The sequence below is a fragment of the Hyperolius riggenbachi genome, chromosome 2, assembly GCF_040937935.1.
Source record: "Hyperolius riggenbachi isolate aHypRig1 chromosome 2, aHypRig1.pri, whole genome shotgun sequence".
NCBI classification, from domain to species: domain Eukaryota; kingdom Metazoa; phylum Chordata; class Amphibia; order Anura; family Hyperoliidae; genus Hyperolius; species Hyperolius riggenbachi.
The window spans coordinates 509,445,869-509,465,717 of NC_090647.1; the positions used below are offsets into that span (position 1 = coordinate 509,445,869).

Genomic DNA, 19,849 nt, shown 5'->3' on the forward strand with positions numbered 1-19,849 from the left:
AGGCGTTACCCTATAGCCAGTTCCTCAGACTACGCAGAAATAACGCTAGCGACGTGGAATTCCGTATCCAGTCTGAGGAACTAGGATCTAGGTTAATAGCCAGAGGCTACGAGAAGGAGTTAATCCAGAGAGCCTTTAAGAAGGCCCTTTCCCAAGATAGGAAAACCCTTCTTCAGAGAAGGACGACCAAAACAAAACAAAAGAAGAGAATAACCCCCTTTATTTTTGAGCACACTGCCATGTCAGATGTCATAAGGGAATCCGTAACCAACCACTGGGACATCTTAACAAAAGATGTTAGCCTCAGACCACTGATAGAGGAGGGACCTCTGCTTTCGTTTAAAAGATCTCCAACCATTGGATCCCTCATTAGTAGAAGCGAGTTCAGCTCCCCTGATGGAAGTGGCTGGTTGCGCAGGGGCCAACCACAGGGCAACCACAGATGTGGTCGATGTAAGTCATGTGAGCAAATGGTAACAGGTACAGATGTACAAGTAGGACCAATTCGGCGGCGTGTGCGGACATTTGTTACATGCAAGACCAGATTTGTGGTTTATGCCCTGTGGTGCCCCTGTGGCAGATTTTACATTGGAGAGACTACCAGGACTCTGGGAGAAAGATTCCGGGAGCACTATAATTCCATAGGCTCCGGCAAGGGATCACCTAGGGTGGTTAAGCATGTGAGAGACAACCACAGGGGCGACCCTAATGCACTCACTTTTGCAGGCTTAATACAAGTCCCACCGCTCACCAGAGGGGGCGATCGAGAAAAAAGACTGAAACGTGAAGAGGCCCTATTAATTCTTCGGACCAATGCAATGGGCCCCTTGGGTCTAAATGATTACACCGATTTGTCATGTTTCTTAGACCCCTAGAGTGTACGATTCTCTCTTGTCTCAAAATACTAATTGGAGTTGCTGATATTTCCTCAGATTTACCCCCCCTGTGTTCTAATCTATCCATATGCTGGTGTATTGACTGTTCATTTTCAGTTTCCCACACCTCTCCTTGGCCCTCCAAGGGATTAGTCTGACCTTTTGTTTGATCCCTTCGGGGATTCATCCATCTAGGACAGCCAATCCTGGTATTGATTTTAACTAACTTTGTTCTTAAAATTTAGGTATTATTAGTGATCACTAATGTTCACTAAGGCACAAACACCCCCTGGGTAATAGTGCTGCTGCTGAGACAGCACCTTGTAATGTTGGAATAAGGGCACTATACATTTCCACCATGTCACTTTCATCCTCATCTTTTCTTGTCACTTTTTCAGGCTTTTAACCTTTTTTCCTACTATTCTTACCCTGAAGCCACATTGGAGGTGCTTTCTCATTTTGTAACACAAGATGGCGCCAGATTGGCCCAACTTGCGTTAGAGACGTGCGACCAAGCGTAATGCACGCTATACTGATCAATGGGCTCAGTGTATCCACGTCGCCACCACGTCAGACGTTGCTGGTGCGCAATGCGCTCCAGCCGCCTGTGGATTTGAGAAGGAAGTTTAGGGGTGGAGCGAACAAGCGGTACGTCACCGCTGTGCGCGTTTGGTTACAAATACCGGCAGTCCGTCTCCCCCCGCCTTGCAGCCTCCGTAGATGCGCAGACGTGCGCGAAACGGCCGTCAGGCTTGACCTCACCCAGCACCCACCGCACCATAAGGTATCCCACGCTATACGCATTGTATTTCAATTGTAGCCATAGCAACCTGTATTTTTTATACGTTTTTTTGTATGCTACCAACATTTTTCAATAAACACAGCTCATAGCAGTGCCGGTATCTGTCTGTTTGCCTCCTCTGCCACCTTGTATACATCTATACACCAGAGCACGCTATGCTGGAAATGGGATAAGTTGATGATAACCGCATGATACCTGCTCTCACAACAGTAGTGCCAACCCGCTGCTTTCTCTACACCACCTTATATAAGGGGGGGTGGGGCTCCAGGGGCTAGTGTAGCCTAATTGGCTACACTGGGCCTGCTGACTGGGATGTAGAGGGTCAAAGTTGACCCTCAAGGTGCATTATGGGGCGAACCGAACTTCCGCAAGTTCGCGTGGAACCGTTCGCCGGCGAACCGTTCGGCCCATCTCTACTCCTCTTTAACTGAAAAGCAAAAGAGAAATAAAGCGTGAGCAAAGGCATAACTTGAAGCAGGTGGTTTTGGTGCACGGCACTCAGCAGTAAGCGCCACGTAACAGTAATGTTATACTGCGTGGGTAGCAGAAGGGTAATTCGGAGTTTTGGCAATTACATCTCCCTGATTCTGAATTACATCTCCCTCCAAGCTGCAACGACTGGTAGAGGGAATGATATTTTATGCTGCCGGAGATCTGAGCAGCAGCAGAATGAGCTGTAATTCGGCTCACCCTGCGCCCAACTCACTGGCAGCGTACATATATGAATGTGCAGAACTACCCTGCCGGGGCCTCCATGTTAAGCTTTTAGGTGGGCCCCATTCCTAAATTCAGATCCCCCCTTACCCCTATGACCACTGGAAAGGAGGGTCTCAGACTTCTTCCTTTCTACCTCTCCTATGCTCCTGTGACTGCCATCCAGACCTACCTATAACTAGTGCTGCGTCATTGACAGTCAGGGCTTACTTTTTCCCTCGGTAGGATCTCCCTGGTGCTCTCCCTGCAGCTATTAGGTGTGACGGTTCTCTCTGCTCTCTGCCTTCCTCTCGATCTGAATTGCAATATTTGTCAGACCGAGATGAAATCCAAAGCCAGTCCACATTCTGGGAATGACATGCAGAATTTTCAAATTCTCTTTGGATAAAAAAAAATGTATACAAATATTAAAGAAAGCACAGATGGAGAGAAACAGCCAGGACAGAGAAAGAGACCTTCTACTAAGACCTCTGTGATTTTACTGAATTATAAAAAAAAATTTGTATGGCTGAAATGTCCAATTTATCTAGATCATGTTAGATCTGTAGGAAAATAATTCAGTTTCAACAAAAAGCTTACTTAACACAGAGAGAAGGAAAAGGCCATGTGCAAACATCACTGATGGTGGCTTATTGTAGGATCTCCTGTTCTACTATAAGCCCCCATCAGTGGCTTAGGCTAGGTTTCCATTCGTGCCAATTTGGGCCGATTCCTCAGACACAAATTCGGATGGAATTTGGCAGTCTATAGAACTCTATGCAGAGCATCCGAATTTATGGGCGGAGAAAAATCGGAGGCCCTGCAGCATAATTCTGCGCCTCACTGTCCGAATCCCATAGCCGTGCATTGCGGCTAGAGGGATTCGCCTGTGAGACACGAGCAGCTGTGCCAGCATGGCATCTCACAAGACTCATGCCATGCACAAGTGGAAATGGGGCCTTAGTGATGAAAAGAGCTTTTCTGATGTGTCTTCTTTCCCTCCCCAACTTATCTTGGTCAAGTAGGGAACCTAAAGCCATTGGCATTAGAGGAGTTTTCTGTAGGTTAAAAATGCTTGAAACAGGAACAGGGACCTCATCATGCAGGGTCACCTACCTCCCCAACTTCTAATTGTATGCTGAAAATATGGTAAGAATTCAACAGTGTTTTTTCAGAAATATGACTTTTTCTTTTGTATTTTCTTTTGCCAGGATCACAGGAATCATAGCCAGTAGACAAAATTGTAGGCCATGTGCCCTTTATCAGGTGCTGTGGTTAAATTCCTGCCATGTTTTCTAATTATGAAGCATAGATTTAGTCCAATAAATCTTGTATGCATCACTCCCAAAAAAATTGTATATACTGTATATCAAAAAGTCCTAAAATGTTGTTTAATGGAGCCTACACAAGTATTACTGATTTAATAGGTATCAGATTTATTCTTGTATAGTTTTTATTTCAACCAAATTGTAGAATAACATTCAGATTTCACATGCAGAGTTCTCAAAAACAGTAAATGGCCCAAAACATGTGTCCACACTCCACAGGGGAATGCACTTGGCTAGAATAACGTCGCCATATGGAATACCAGATATGTTAGAGTGTGCCTAAACTTTGGATATGATTATTATATTACTTTGTGTACCTCTGAGGAAGCAGTGCCTCACTGTGAAACGCGTGTCAGGCCATTTGCTGTTTTTGGGAACTCTAGATGTGAAATCTAAAAGTTACTCTACAATTCGCTTGAAAAGAAGACTAGACAAGAATAAATGTGACACCTATTTAATGAGTAATTATAAAACAACTAGGATGGCACCATTGCTAACTTGGTCAGTTTATAAGCTATAAAATATTACCACCACTACTATACTACCACTACTACTTCTAATAATAATAATAATATATTCAGATAAGCATATTTTTGTGTGACCTGCAGATATTCATCTTAACAAACTGGTACCAACTGGTATAAAATTTGGAAATTAAATAATAGTGGAAGGAAAAAAAAATGCTTCCTCCCTTTTTAATAAATAAATGAGATTTTTTTTTTATTATTTATGTAAAGATGTGTATCATATTTTTGTACTGAGCAGCAGCTGATGACCGATGAGATGACCCATAGCATTTCCTGCTTCTCCGCATCCGCCAGCTGCCATAGATTGGTAGCTGATAGCAGGAATACATGCAGACATCAAATTATCAAGATTAGTTGTAAAGCTAGAGTGTGTTCCTTCTATTCTCTGAGATACCTAGAAAATACTTCATTATCCACAGGATGCACTCACATCACATCTTCTTACAAAATTGAGACTCAAGAGGGACCTCTAAGGCATGGGGTGCAGGTACATATTTCCCTGTATTTGGTTTGACCAGAATAGGCAACAAGTTCATGTTTGTAGGTAACTTGCAAACACCCCCATCTACTTTACGTCTTGTAAGTAATCAGGCATTTCAGGCAATGGAGAATCTTTTCCAAATACACTTTCCTCTGAGGTGACATTGCTGGCAAAAATGTTACCCTTACCTAAGGAGAGGGAAGCCTCCCACACCATCCTCCAGTCTTCCACCACTGCCCGGGACCCTCCTGCACACCGTGACTGTGATCCTCTTCATGCATGAGTGAGGCCATCCAGTGCGGCACTCCGGCTAACAGCGCAAGCGTGGCCGTGCTCACATAGGAGTAGTGCGACCATGCTTGTGCATGTAGCGGAGCATAGTCATGATTGGGGAATCCGACAAGAACTTCCTTTGAGGGTTCTGCGCACAGCTACGGAGAGCCGGAGCACAGTGTAAGAAGCCTATACAAGATCTGGAGGCTTTCCTCTCTATGGGTAAGTACAGTGGAACTTTGGATTGTGACCATAATTCATTCCAGAAACATGCTTGTAATTCAAGGCACCTTATATCAAAGCAAATTTCCCAATGAGAATTAATCTAAACTCTGATGATTTATTCCACAATCCAAAACAGATATATATATATATATATACTATATTCCATACAAAGTACTGTACTATATAAAGTAAAAATGTAAAAAAGACTTTTACTATAAACTTCACTAAAAGAATCACTGTTATCCCTTTGCTCACCCCAACCTTTTTTTGAGTGGCTTTCACAAGAAACGTGTCCACTGACAGTTACTGTTGCCTACTTTTGAGGCTTTTATGGAAATAGGACATTGTACAGTCCCAACACTCAGTCAGATTTAAGGTAACCAGAGACAAGAAGCATCTCAGGTTCCATACATACCTGGGGCTTCCTTAAAGAGAACCAGAGATGACATAAAGTAAAGCAATTATACATACCTGGGGCTTCCTCCAGCCCCATACGCACGGATCGCTCCCACACCGCCGTCCTCTGCTCCCTGTATCCGCTGGTACCGGGTCCCGTAGTTTCGGCCAGTCGGCGGCAGCACGCGGCCAATTGTCCGCATCACAGGGGCTCCCTCCATACCTGTACGCGTGCGGCTCCATACTGCGCAGCCGCATGCGTAAGGGAATAGAGGGAGCCCCTGTGCATGCAGACAACTGGCCGCATCCGCGGGAGGTGACGGGACCCGGTACCGCCAATAGAGGAAGCAGAGGATGGCGTCGTTGAAGCAATCCAGGCTTATGGGGCTGGAAGAAGCCCCAGGTATGTATAAAATCTTTTTTCATTTTCCCTCTCTGGCCGGATCTGGTTCCCTTTAAGCCTCCTTGAGGCCACTCGTCCCTCGTTGTCTCCCTGGGTGGCTCCTGTCACTTGCAATTCAACCCAAAAGCCTGGCCGAGTCCCGCTTCATCACGCATGCATGGCCCAGTGTGCTCCCCTGTTGCAGTAGTACTGCACAAGTGCAGATCGGTCCCAGCCACAGGAGCTAGACAGGGGAGTGTGCCGGGCCAGGCTGCGCATGCGCAAAAAAGAGTGACTCGGCTTTTGAGTTGAATTGCAAGTGACTGGAGCCACCTGGGAAGACAGCGAGGGACGAGTGACCTTAAGGCCTCATGTAAGTATGGTACCTGGCTGGGACGCTTCTTGTCTCAGGTACACTTTAAGTACAATCTGAGAGCATCAAAGCAAGAAGAACCATTGGCTCAGTTGTGATGACGTAGCGTGCATATACTGTACATACTATGCTCGGATATCAAGACGTTGCTTGCTTATCAAGCCAAAATTTTACAATCATTTTTGCTTGTCTTGCAAACCTCTCTTAAACCAAGTTACTTGCAATCCAAGGTTTAGTGATGAGCACAAATTTCATATATAACTCCTTACGATTCGCACCATCTAAAATTCTTTATCTGTAATCTTACAGATACCCATATATGGATTTATGACGATGTAACCTTCTAAAAGAAACTTAATAAAGAATTTTAGATGGTGCGAATCTTAAGGAGTTATGTACAGTGTCTTGTGACTCCAAAGATGATTCCAGCACATCTAGTGACCATCGGTGCAGTGACGATTGTGGAACACAAATTTCATATAGTCGTAATTTTGCATCAAAATTTGCAATTACGATGCAAAACTGTAATGCAAAATTTCAGGAAAAATCTTATTTTCATTGTAATTCTTTTTACATTTGTGACGATTTTAGCGGTTACTAGCACAGCCCCCATACATGCTATTTCCACCAGACTTGCTACATATGCTAGAGAGAATAGTGAGTACAAATCAAAAATATTATTGTTGAAAAAGACCTAGTAGTTTTTGCGAAAATCAATGGTTTTTAAACTCAGAAATTATACTTCAAAACACATTTTTCCTTTGCATTTTTAACATCGATTCTCTCAAAAATGTTGTGTATAGCCGTAAATTTGCATCAATACGGGTGCTGCGGAAGAATCTGATATGCATGTGGCATCCTAGTGGAAACAAGGATCCAGCTGGAACCCAGCAGGCGACACTGAAGGCACCAAAAATATCTTGTTACTTGATTTCCCCTTATGATTTTAGTTCAGCCTTAACCTCTTGAAAAAATCTTTACAGTGTTTGCCTAGAAATTCAATTTAATAAGTAAATAGTTCTGTCAATTTCTTCCATAACTGCTATTCTGATAAGCGGAGAAAAAATCCCTGAAGTTTTCAAACCCCAGTTGTGCAGTATAAATCACACTATTTGCTGTAGGTTGGATAATTACCATCCGAACGGAATCCTTAAAATCCCTCCGACCATAAAAAGCTGAATTTATGAATGCAGCATTTAAGTCCAAATGTTGTTAACAGACATCCTCTTCATGGCTCTGTCTGATAAGGGGAAGAAATAAAAGAAAGTGTTTGATAAGGCACACAATTTCCTGAGCTGGGTAAATATATGAGTGCAATTTAGGAGATATCGCTTTGGTGAAGGTCACTCTGCAACATTCTTTACGGTTTGGCGCAATGAATTTAATCTGAGGTTGCCTCCTCTTACGCTGACAGAATTCCTGAGATTCCGCGTCGGCCGTACACAAGTTAGCACAAAGGAACCATGGATTTGAAATAGTCACTTTCTATTACAATTTGCATTATTGAATAGTTGTAAAACAAAATAAATGGAAAACAAACTGAGTAGTTAGAGCAAATGTTTATCAAAAACATTTGAAGTAAACCTAAGGAGAAAGAAGGTTAAAAAACATACTTACCTTAATGATCTATTGGCTTACCAGCAGATGCGTAACTATAGCTGGCCTGGGCCCCCCTGCAGAGATTTGTCGGCAAACTCCCCTCCACCCAGGGGCGGGGGGATGGGCCAGGAACTAGAAGGGCCCGGTCTTGCGCCCAATGTAAAATTGCAGAAGTGCAGCGGAAGCCGGTAGCCTTAAACATTACCTCTCCGGTGATCGCGTCTCCTTTACTTCCTTGTTAGTGCAGTGCAGCCACCCAATCACCATGGGGCAACTGAAGCCGCATGGTGATTGGCTGGCTGTACTGCACTTGCTAGCTAACCAGGAAGTGGAGGAGATGCAATTGCAGGTAATGTATAAGGCCTCCGGCTTGCCGCCTCCACTTAGTCTTGCCTTCTGCACTCAGGTGCACAGTACATCCACCCGCCTCTCTGTATGCACTTCTGTGCGGCTGTGTATTGCAGCTATCACTGGGAAAATCCTGGGCATGGGCATGTGCTGTTATGATTGTTTCCATACTGTGTGCCCCCAGGATGCTGTTGGGTGCTGTGCACAGCCATGCGGGAGCGCAATACATGGGGGAGTGTGGAGTGAAAGGCACAGGCTCCAGCAAGTCTCAGTTGCAGCAACAAACTGGGGTTACAGCAGCAAGATGGAAGGGAGGCCAGACACAATAAGGAGCCTGTAGGCGTCTGAAGAGCTTTTAGACCCTTTGAAGTGGTGAAGAGCTTTTAGACCATCTAGGTAAGTATATGTTTTTACTTTTTCCCCCCTCCGGTATACTTTAAACCCAAACCTTTACTAAAACCTAAATTGAAAAAGGCAGATTAACAATTAACAATAAATATAACTAATGTGGTGGACAGAATATGTTTTTTATGTGTTAAACTGCACTACAGCTTACTTCCTGTCTTTTCTGGATTTAGCTGCTGGATGGGGTCAATCAGATGTAACAATGTGACACCCAAAGCAGGACAAGAAAAATATGCCAGACTAAATTTTCCAGAATCTTTAGATTACAGTAGAAATTTGGTGATTGATTGTTACATCACTTACATAGCCCACTTTGGAAACCTATCCCAATTTGTACACACAGCAAGCATATTGGTCATGGAGTATAACAGTATATATGCAAATATATTTTGCTTCAGTTTTGGGAATGAACCCCAATGTGTCTCTATGAGAAGGTGAGAACTGCACTCATGGCAAGCAGCTGTCACACAGTTTTCTAGAGGATCCTAGAGGCAGCAGGCAGGTTGTTTTTTAAGCCGTGCACACACAGGTGCACAGCTGTAGGCAAGCAGAGCTGCACCTTGGGATTTTCAGCTTGTAATTAGTGTAATAATTTAGACTAATCAACATAAATGCTTTGAGAATGTGCCTTCACTAATTATGGGTTCAGCTGGGCTTTAAGCAAAATGAAAGTGTCAATTCCAGTCAAACTGTTAGGTATAGAGAAGTTGAAGAACTGAAGTTAAACATGAGAAAAGTTTTGTGAGTCCACCTCTATTAGTAATAGGCAAAAATGATCTTAAAGAGAATCTGTATTGTTAAAATCGCACAAAAGTAAACATACCAGTGCGTTAGGGGACATCTCCTATTACCCTCTGTCACAATTTCGCCGCTCCCTGCCGCTCCCCGCCGCATTAAAAGTGGTTAAAAACAGTTTTAAAAACGTTTGTTTATAAACAAACAAAATGGCCACCAAAACAGGAAGTAGGTTGATGTACAGTATGTCCACACATAGAAAATACATCCATACACAAGCAGGCTGTATACAGCGTTCCTTTTGAATCTCAAGAGATCATTTGTGTGTTTCTTTCCCCCTGCATCTCTCATGCACTGACGTTTCAGACTGCTCTTTTCTTCCTGCAAACAGCTTTGCCCTTGTCTGAATTTCCTCAGTATGTGAAAGCCCAGCCAGCTCAGAGGACGATTTATCCAGCTTGTAAAAGATAAGAGAGAAGAGAGAAGCTGCTCTAATCTAAATAATACACAGGCAGTGTGCACAGAGGGGCCTGGAAGGGGGAGTTCATAGCAGAACCACAACACTGAAGAACTTGGCAGCCTTCCAGACACATGCCGACAAGTCTGACAGGGGAAAGATACATTGATTTATTACAGAGACTGTGATAGCAGAAAGTGCTGCAGTAAGGCAGAACACATTAGAATAGCTTTTGGAACTTGTAGGATGATAAAAAACAGGATGCAATTTTTGTTACGGAGTCTCTTTAAAGGAACAATATCAAACCAAGTGTTGTAAAATGACAATGTACAAATAATGTCTAAGTAGCTGTGTAAACATTTTCCTACTTTCCATGTTAAATATCAGAAGCAAAAGCTTGAATTTATTGTGTGCAGATTTTGCAATGTTTAATTTGCAAAGGTGAAACTCTGTTTCAGGGCTTATTCACAGTGGGACGTTGCATTGTAATGCAACGTTAAAGTCACAATGCAGCATAAAAATGACTTTACAGTGACTTTAAAGAGACTCTGTAACTTCAAAAAGATCCCCTGGGGGGTACTCACCTCGGGTGGGGGAAGCCTCCGGATCCTAATGAGGCTTCCCACGCCGTCCTTCATCCCACAGGGGTCTCGCTGCAGCCCTCTGAACAGCCGGCGACAGGCCCGACTGTAATTTCAATATTTACCTTTGCTGGCACCAGCGGGGGCGCTGTGGCTGCTTTCGGCTCGGAAATAGACGGAAATACCCAATCTCCGTCGGGTCCGCTCTACTGCGCAGGCGCCGGAGACTTGCGCCTGCGCAGTACAGTGGATCCGACGGCGATCGGGTATTTCCGCCTACTTCGGAGCCGACAGCCGTCAGAGCGCCTGCGCAGGAGCCAGGAAGGTAAATATTACGTCACGGCTGTACGGAGGGCTGCCGCGAGACCCCTGAGGGACGGAGGACGGCGTGGGAAGCCTCATTAGGATCCTGAGGCTTCCCCCACCCGAGGTGAGTACCCCCCAGGAGACGTTTTGCCGTTACAGTTCCTCTTTAATGTTGCAATACAACACAAAATTACAACGCAATAAAAGCTGTAATGCACATTAACGCTGTGTTACCGTTGCATACAGTAGGTACGCCTCCACCCCGCCCCCAATCTGCATCGATGGCAAGGAGGTGGAAAGAGTCCCCAGCGTCCGCCTTCTGGGCACAACCATCTCCAATGACCTGAGGTGGAAGGCCAACACTGCCTCCACACAGAGGAAAACCCAACATCATCATCGGGAGATCACCTTCCCTCACTGGACCTCCTTTACCACTCCAGGCTGTACTCCAGAGCATTAAAGATCACCAGCGATCCCTCACACCCAGGCCACCGCTTCTTTAGTCAGCTCCCCTCGAGCCGGAGGCTCCGGTTCCGGTCCATCTTCACCAAGACCTCAAGGCATAAAAACAGTTTCTTTCCCTTGGCTGTCAACCTTCTGAACTCTCTCCACGTAACTGCATATCCCCACACCACAACACCATGTCTGCATTGAGGCACTCTGCACGTGGATAGACGCGCCCTAGCTCAAGCTGACTCTTTTGGGCTTTTTTTGGGTGTTTGTTTGTGTTATAACTTATGCTACATTGTCTTTCTCTGCATCTGGTATAATGTTCTGTTCCTTTCTGACTGCTTGACTTGTCCTGTATCTGCACCTATATCCTGTATCAGTACCCTGTACGTGCCAAGACCAATTCCGGGCACGACCCAGTCGTGCTTGGCGATAATAAAGATTCTGATTCTGATTACAGTAAAGCATACAGGCAATGAAAAGTATGCTTTCCTGTACCTGGTAACGTGTGCATTTAGAGGTAACGAATTGCAACAGTGTGTTACCATAACGCTACACGTTATAATGCAATGCTAACATCGCACTGTGAACAACGCATAGGATTAGCATTGCAGTGTGGTTAGCTGCATTTTCAGAGTTTATAACACAGCTCTGCAACATCCCACTGTGAATGCAGCCTCAATATTGCACTGTTTTTTGCATGTCAGACTGCAGAGTTACTGTATATAAAAAGCCTCTGGTGTCAGGTTTCACACACAATCACAAATGTTTATGTTGCACATAAGATACATTTCCTTTGCTCTCTGCAAACAGCTCATTTCACTGGCGAACTGAGGGGGCTGTTCCGGGTGTCTGGAACCTCCCCCCTGCACTGAGCTGTGTATTCAGCCAGGGAAGCCTGAGTGCAGGCAAGCTGGTAAATATGCACAGCATGATGCAGAGCTTGCCTGGACTCAGGGTCTGTGGGCAAACATCTGTCTGGTCTCTCCCCATTGTTATAATGACTGCATGTGTGGATAAGGTGTGGATAACAAGCTGAAAAGTTTTTGACAGTCCCTAGACTCCAGGAGGGCTTCTTTCTGACTTGTGTGAGAGACTGACAGGGACAGGAGTCCGATTACAGGCAAGTAGCCTGTGTGATGTGGGACTTCAATACAGATAAGTTCTCTGCTCCATCTCAGGCTATTCTCAATTTCTCCACTCCTCTCTCTGGGCTAGTGCAACGCCAAAATGACAATAGCAATCGCTAGCAATTTCTGAGTGTGATTTTGTGAAGTGATTTTCAGAGCGATTTTTGAATGAATTGCTCAAAAACATGCTACATGCAGTATACCTGCGATTTTGAAAAAATCACAACGCTGCTGTGGGAACACCCACATAGGGTAACATTAGCCAAGCGCTTTTCAAATCACTGTTGATTTAAAAAACGCTCAGAAGCACTCTTGGTGTGCACCAGCCTCCCTCATTCACCTTTGTTTCCCTCTTCCCCTAGAGCTGGCTGGCTGTGTGTTCTTGTCTTACAGGAAAGCTAAATAAAAGTGCAATCCTGGTGAGGCAAAATATTATTATTTAGTATTTATGTAGCGCCGACATCTTCCGCAGATGCATATATCCCTGCATCATATGGGTATCGCTTGCGCTATGTGAAACTATGTAGCATATTCCACTGAATTGTCCAAACTAAGTCTATCTCCTGTTCCTCTCTTGGGGAGTTGTTCCAGCGCTGTACCCCGTTCACATTTGCTGTTACCAGAAGCCCTCAGAAACACTAGTGTCCTTGAGTACTTTCAAAGATAGGCAGCTCCGTAATACGCCAGCGCACTTTTGTGCATGGGCAGTATGAAGCCACCTGTATTCGGAAGCACTCGGGACATACGTGCTTCTGGACCTTTCAGGAACCCCCCCCTTAAAAATCCTGCGTTTGCCCCTGCATTTAGAGACACAGAAGCTGTCAGTGAAGAAATGGCTAGTCGAAAACCTGTTGGTTCTGTCAGATTTCTACCACCTACTGTAAGTGACAGCAACATAGGAGAAAAGTAATTTATGGCTCATTTTACGCTGGAAGAAACATACTTCTTATTTGTTTATGTTTACATATATTGTAAAGTTGACGATTTTCGCGATAGCGGTCCTTTAACCTTATTTACACATAGCACATTCTTCATAGCACATAGTGTGCATTACCTTAACAATGGGCCTGTACCTAGGCAATGTGGCTTGAGCTAATTACACAAGTAACTGTAGACAACCAGCTGTGTGCTGCTTGTTCATAAACACACGGCTTGGATAAATGGTCCATCACAAAGCTGAGATGTAAATATGGCCATATTATTGTATGGAGGTGTACATTTAGAAACCGCTCCACCGTAATTTGGGCACCAGAGAATGCTGCTACTGAAATATCAGTAAAAATGTTGGTAAATTTTATTGATCTTTTACTATGGCCTAACCTAACCTTACTCCCACACAAGCCCTTCCTCTCAATGTCTAGCCCTAACTGATCCCCCCAACAATGTCTAGCCCTAAGGACCCCCTCCCATCTAAATGCTTAACCCTAAGGACCCCCCTTCCCCTGGGATGCCTAACCCTAAGACCCCCTTTTTGATACCTGACCCCCTCCCCTCCAACTACTAATGCCCAATCCTTACTCCATCAATAAAACCATAGGCCACAATGTTAAAATCCAAACTGTGTCTATATATAGTGGGCATGAAGCTAATCACAGCTATTAAATGGACTTCTAACAGTAATGTGAAATGGCCAAATTAACTTACCTGGGGCTTCTTCCGGCCTTTCGTAATCCGTGAGATCCCTCGATGTCCTCCGCTCTCTTTACGTTCTTACCATGACAGCTCTGTTAGAGCGTCGTGCACAATTGTGCATTTGTGGCCCCTGCGCGCACCCATCTCACTCTCGCGCACATCACTGTGAGCATTCTGTGCACACCCGGCACGGAGGGGCCACGCGTGTGTAGTTGTGCACGACTTGCCGGCGTGGGAAGAATGGAGAGAGTCCAGAGGACACCAGGGGGCCTCATGGACTACGAGAGACTGGCAGGGGCGGCGCTACACTGGGGCACTGGCCCCACTGAGAATCACTGTGCCCCCACCTAGCTCAGTGACATAAAAGAGAGTTAACTGTTTCCAGGCTCCAGCAGCATACAGAGAACAGCTTAGGGTCTGTAAAAAAAACTCTCCAATATCAATCTGAAATCTGTGTAGGTGTTAAGTAAACCAAGGGTCTTATCTATTTGCCATAAATACTTCACAATTCTTGTTAATGTATCCGGATAACACTTATATTTGCAAAATAAATCTCTCTATTCCTGTTAACTGACAATGTTAGAACATACAGTCAGGAAATAGAGTCTGAAGAAGGCTTACAAGCTGAAAGCTTACTGTTTTTCTTTTAAATTAGCCAATAAACTAGAGTTTAGTCTCCAGAAATGCTTAGTTACTAACATGGGGAGTTAAACATACAGTGTTTCTCTCCCTCCTGCCTCTCCCCCTCCCCTTGCTTGCAGTTGTGAGACACAGGCTGAGGGCTGAAATGATTTGTCTGTGATCTTTCCACGCAGGAGCAGCTTGCTAGCAAATAGAGATTAAAGTATGCCAGCCAACTAGCCAAGTAGCCAATTTTATCACCTGAGTTAAGCAAAAATAACTAAAGCTCGCCATGCAAATATTAATTTTGATCACCCAAATGAACCCCACCAGTCAAACATTATGCCCCCTTTTTGCACCCCCACAAAATTGAAGTTGGAGCCGCTACTGGAGGCTGGAGGAAGCTCCAGGTAAGTTCATTTGGCCATTTTACTTTACTGTTCAGGGTCCATTTAATGATGGATCCCATTTTATCCTGGTGCCTCCAGCGCCTAAATTAATTGCTTCGGTATGGGCAGTGCAATCACATGCAACAATGCAATTATTTACGGTATGTGTATCTTTAATTTACAAATTTACATACATGTTTGTGTGTAAATAAGCAGATTGCACTTATTTTGCGTGGGAAGCTTCTAGGTGACCGCTTCAAATGTCTTTTGCTTTTTCTTATTAGTATTATTATTATTAGTAGTAGTAGTACTATTGTTTTCACTGGTAGCTATATTCTGTTATTGTTGTTTTTGTGCTAGGTTAAAATTTGTGTATCTTTGTTAGTCACCCTTTAAAAAAGTAGATTCCATAAACATACACAACATTCTATAATTGTAAAATATATGTTTGGTGTTTTATGTAAATGGTAATAGACGTTGGCAGATATGATGAAAACATTCAATCGGCACATAGTTGACTTGGCAGCTTTGATTGTTGTTTTACAATTATTGGTGTCCGGGCATGCTGTTACAGGTGCTCGCAACAAATGTAATACAAATTCATCTGCCTCCCTGCCAAATCCCAGCGCAGCCACAAAGCGCGGCGCCGCCACTGGCACGACGAGATACATTTTTATGCTTTCGGTTATAGTTTTTTTTGGAATCCTATTATTGAGGATTATTATGTGTTTTGCATATCTACAAAATGCACCAGCCAGGAACTGTCAGCATCTGAGCTACGTTACAATGGACCTTATATTGAGGGATCCAATTAAATTTTTACTGTTTGCATGCATCATTTGTTATTTTGCTATATCTGCAGTTTAGGAATGATCTATAACGGCCTATATCACAATTTACGGCCTATATAACAATTTATGGCCTATATCATAATTTATGGCTTGTATCGTAATTATCCTTTATAAAGATGACCATTTATGCTTTGATTAAGCTGAAAGTCATAAAGCAGATTTGATCATTTAGCTTGAATGTTTTACTTTTTGCCTTGCGTTATGTTGGCTAAGAAAATGTGATTAATTTTGAAGATAGAATTGGTCAAATCCCTTTGGGATACATTCATTAAAGCCCATTAAACTTAGCATGTGCACAACAGTATACCCCAACGCTTAGATCTATTGGCACACTCCTACCTGGACCCCCTCTATGTAGGATTAACTCTCCCACTCTGAGTACTAGTGACTATAATGCCTCCTGAGACAGTATATATGTGCTGAACTCTTATATACAATAAAACGTGTCTAAAACCCACCAATACAACCCGACATGTTTCATCAGGGGTGCTCATATTTACAGCAGAGAACACAAATCATATTCTTAAAATATCCCACACCCTTTAAGTGCAAACTGTCAGCTAATGTTCCTCTTTAAGTTTAATGGGATTTAGTGAATACACGCCTTTGAGACATGCCCAAAAATTTCAATCAGGTTAAGAGAAGCCAACTTGTGGTTTTGTACAATCTTCTCTGCCAAATTAAACTCAGACATGAAGACTAAAAACCTAGACCCAAACCCGTGCTTATTAATACCCAAATATTGCTTTTTAAATGGGTTGGCCCATCTCATAGTAGCAATTTGTTTTACTTTCAATAATGTTTATTGGAAAAGTTGTAATATTTAAAGACAGTTCAGGTCAGTTCAAGAAAGTTGTGTTCATGTAAGAAACAAGATTACAATCTGCAACTAATTTTAGGGTTTAGAACGTCTTCAGCAATCATTTCAAGAAACAATTTTTAAGTAATATCAACATGTACATTCAAAGGCTTTATTTTTACATGTAGAGGCTGAAAGTAGAATTGATAATTACCAGTCCAGCTCAGGGGACCGTATTGTGAATCAATGTAGCCACACTACCGAGTCCTGAGTTTGGTGGGCTTTCCAGGGTTAGCCACTGTGGCCCTTATTCATTTTGTTTTTCTCCTAAGTTTTCTCCTAGGTGATATTTTTCCACCTTTTTTGATTTTACTTTTTGATTAAATTTTTGGTACTTTTTCAATTGCAAGGTGCTAAAAAATTCTTTTAAACAGAAGATGAAAAATGTTCCTAAGGGAAAACTTAAGGTGAACTGAAAAAGGGCCTGTGTGAGAAATCTATAAGCCGAGGAAAAGGAGTGGTTTGTTAATGATGTACTTGCATAGCACCAATAAAAAAAATCTAATACAGTGACTGGAGGAAGACTCTATGTGGGCCCCCTCAGATCCAGGGCCCCTGGTGCAGTTGCAACTGCTGAATCCCCTATTGCTATGCAACTGGCAGTAGGAGTTCTAAATACCCTGTAAAAGGTCTGTTTTGCATTTTTTTTAAATTATTATTTTATTTGTGAAAAGTTCCTTCATTTTCTACGGAATGATGAGCGAAAGAAAATTTCATTCACCTCTGTTTGTTCTGTATGGCGCTGTACTTGGAAAGACTTTGAAATGTGCTGTTACTAAGTAAAAAACGTGTAGCAGATGCTTTTTGAACTCTTGTTTTAAGCATCACTGCTCATGCATTTGATATAAACATGCCACGTCGAATTACTCAAGAGTCAAGATGCTACCATCCTCTCCAGTCAATTACTTATTTTTTTTTTTTTCATTTTTTTTTAAATTGCAGCCATAAAGTGGTGTTTGGAAGTAAGTGTTTTTGTTACATAGTTACATAGTTACATAGTTATTTTGGTTGAAAAAAGACATACGTCCATCGAGTTCAACCAGTATAAGTACAACACCAGCCTGCTCCCTCACATATCCCTGTTGATCCAGAGGAAGGCGAAAAAACCCTTACAAGGCATGGTCCAATTAGCCCCTAAAGGGAAAAATTCTTTCCCGACTCCAGATGGCAATCAGATAAAATCCCTGGATCAACATCATTAGGCATTACCTAGTAATTGTAGCCATGGATGTCTTTCAACGCAAGGAAAGCATCTAAGCCCCCTTTAAATGCAGGTATAGAGTTTGCCATAACGACTTCCTGTGGCAATGCATTCCACATCTTAATCACTCTTACTGTAAAGAACCCTTTCCTAAATAAATGGCTAAAACGTTTTTCCTCCATGCGCAGATCATGTCCTCTAGTCCTTTGAGAAGGCCTAGGGACAAAAAGCTCATCCGCCAAGGTATTATATTGCCCTGATGTATTTATACATGTTAATTAGATCCCCTCTAAGGCGTCTTTTCTCTAGACTAAATAAACCCAGTTTATCTAACCTTTCTCGATAAGTGAGACCTTCCATCCCACGCATCAATTTTGTTGCTCGTCTCTGCACCTGCTCTAAAACTGCAATATCTTTTTTGTAATGTGGTGCCCAGAACTGAATTCCATATTCCAGATGTGGCCTTACTAGAGAGTTAAACAGGGGCAATATTATGCTAGCATCTCTAGTTTTTATTTCCCTTTTAATGCATCCCAAAATTTTGTTAGCTTTAGCTGCAGCTGCTTGGCATTGAGTACGATTATTTAACTTGTTGTCAATGAGTACTCCTAAGTCCTTCTCCAAGTTTGATGTCCCCAACTGTATCCCATTTATTTTGTATGGTGCTAGACCATTAGTACGTCCAAAATGCATGACCTTACATTTGTCAACATTGAATTTCATCTGCCATGTATGTGCCCATATAGCCATCCTATCCAGATCCTGTTGCAATATGACACTATCTTCCTGAGAGTTAATGATTCTGCACAATTTTGTATCATCTGCAAAAATAGCAACATTGCTCACTACTGCATCTACTAGGTCATTAATAAATAAATTGAAGAGCACTGGACCCAGAACAGACCCCTGTGGGACCCCACTGCTAACAGTCTCCCATTTTGAGTATGATCCATTGACCACAACTCTTTGTTTTCTGTCCATTAGCCAGTTCCCTATCCATGAACACAGACTCTTCCCCAGTCCTTGCATCCTCAACTTTTGCACCAGACTTTTGTGGGGAACAGTGTCGAAGGCCTTTGCAAAGTCCAAGTATATCACATCTACAGCATTCCCAATATCCATATTAGCATTCACTACCTCATAAAAGCTGAGCATGTTAGTCAAACAGGACCTGTCTTTAGTAAACCCATGTTGATGCTGAGAAATAAGATTATTTTCTACTATGAAGTCATGTATAGTATCTCTTAGTAACCCCTCAAATAGTTTGCATACAACTGATGTTAAACTTACAGGTCTATAATTTCCTGGATCAGATTTTTTGCCCTTCTTAAATAATGGGAAAACGTGGGCTGTACGCCAATCCACTGGGACTCTGCCAGTTGCAAGAGAGTCACAAAAGATAAGATAAAGGGGTTTATCTATAACTGAACTTAATTCCCTTAGGACCCGAGGATGCATGCCATCCGGGCCAGGTGCCTTGTCTATTTTTAATTTATTTAGTCTTGCCTTCACTTCTTCCTGCGTTAAGTATTTAATATTACAGTTAGAAGATTGAGACTCTTCCGCCTCTGTAGTTTGCAACAGTGCTGTTTCTTTTGTGAAGACAGAAGCAAAGAAAGCATTTAATAACTCTGCCTTACCTTGGTCATCCACCATTGAGTTCCCATCCTCATCCTTTAGGAGTCCTATACAGTCAACCTTTCTTTTTTTAGAGTTAATGTACTTGTAAAACTTTTTTGGGTTAGATTTGATATCCTTAGCGATTTGTTTTTCAGCTTCAATCTTTGCCTGCCTAATTTCTTTTTTACAATTTCTTTCGGGCTCTGGCAAAATTTGCAGCAATAACAGTCAAAAAAGAGGACAACGGTAAAAAATGTCTGGAGAGTTTGACAGATTAAAGTGTAGTTCTGGATCCAGCCAGCTGTCACTC

At 42.9% G+C, this 19,849-nt stretch overlaps 1 protein-coding gene across 6 annotated transcripts in view; it reads left to right on the forward strand.

The window, feature by feature from the left end:
• ROBO1 (roundabout guidance receptor 1) overlaps positions 1-19,849 on the forward strand; it is a 1,398,228-nt gene that overhangs the window by 658,671 nt on the left and 719,708 nt on the right. The window lies entirely within an intron of this gene.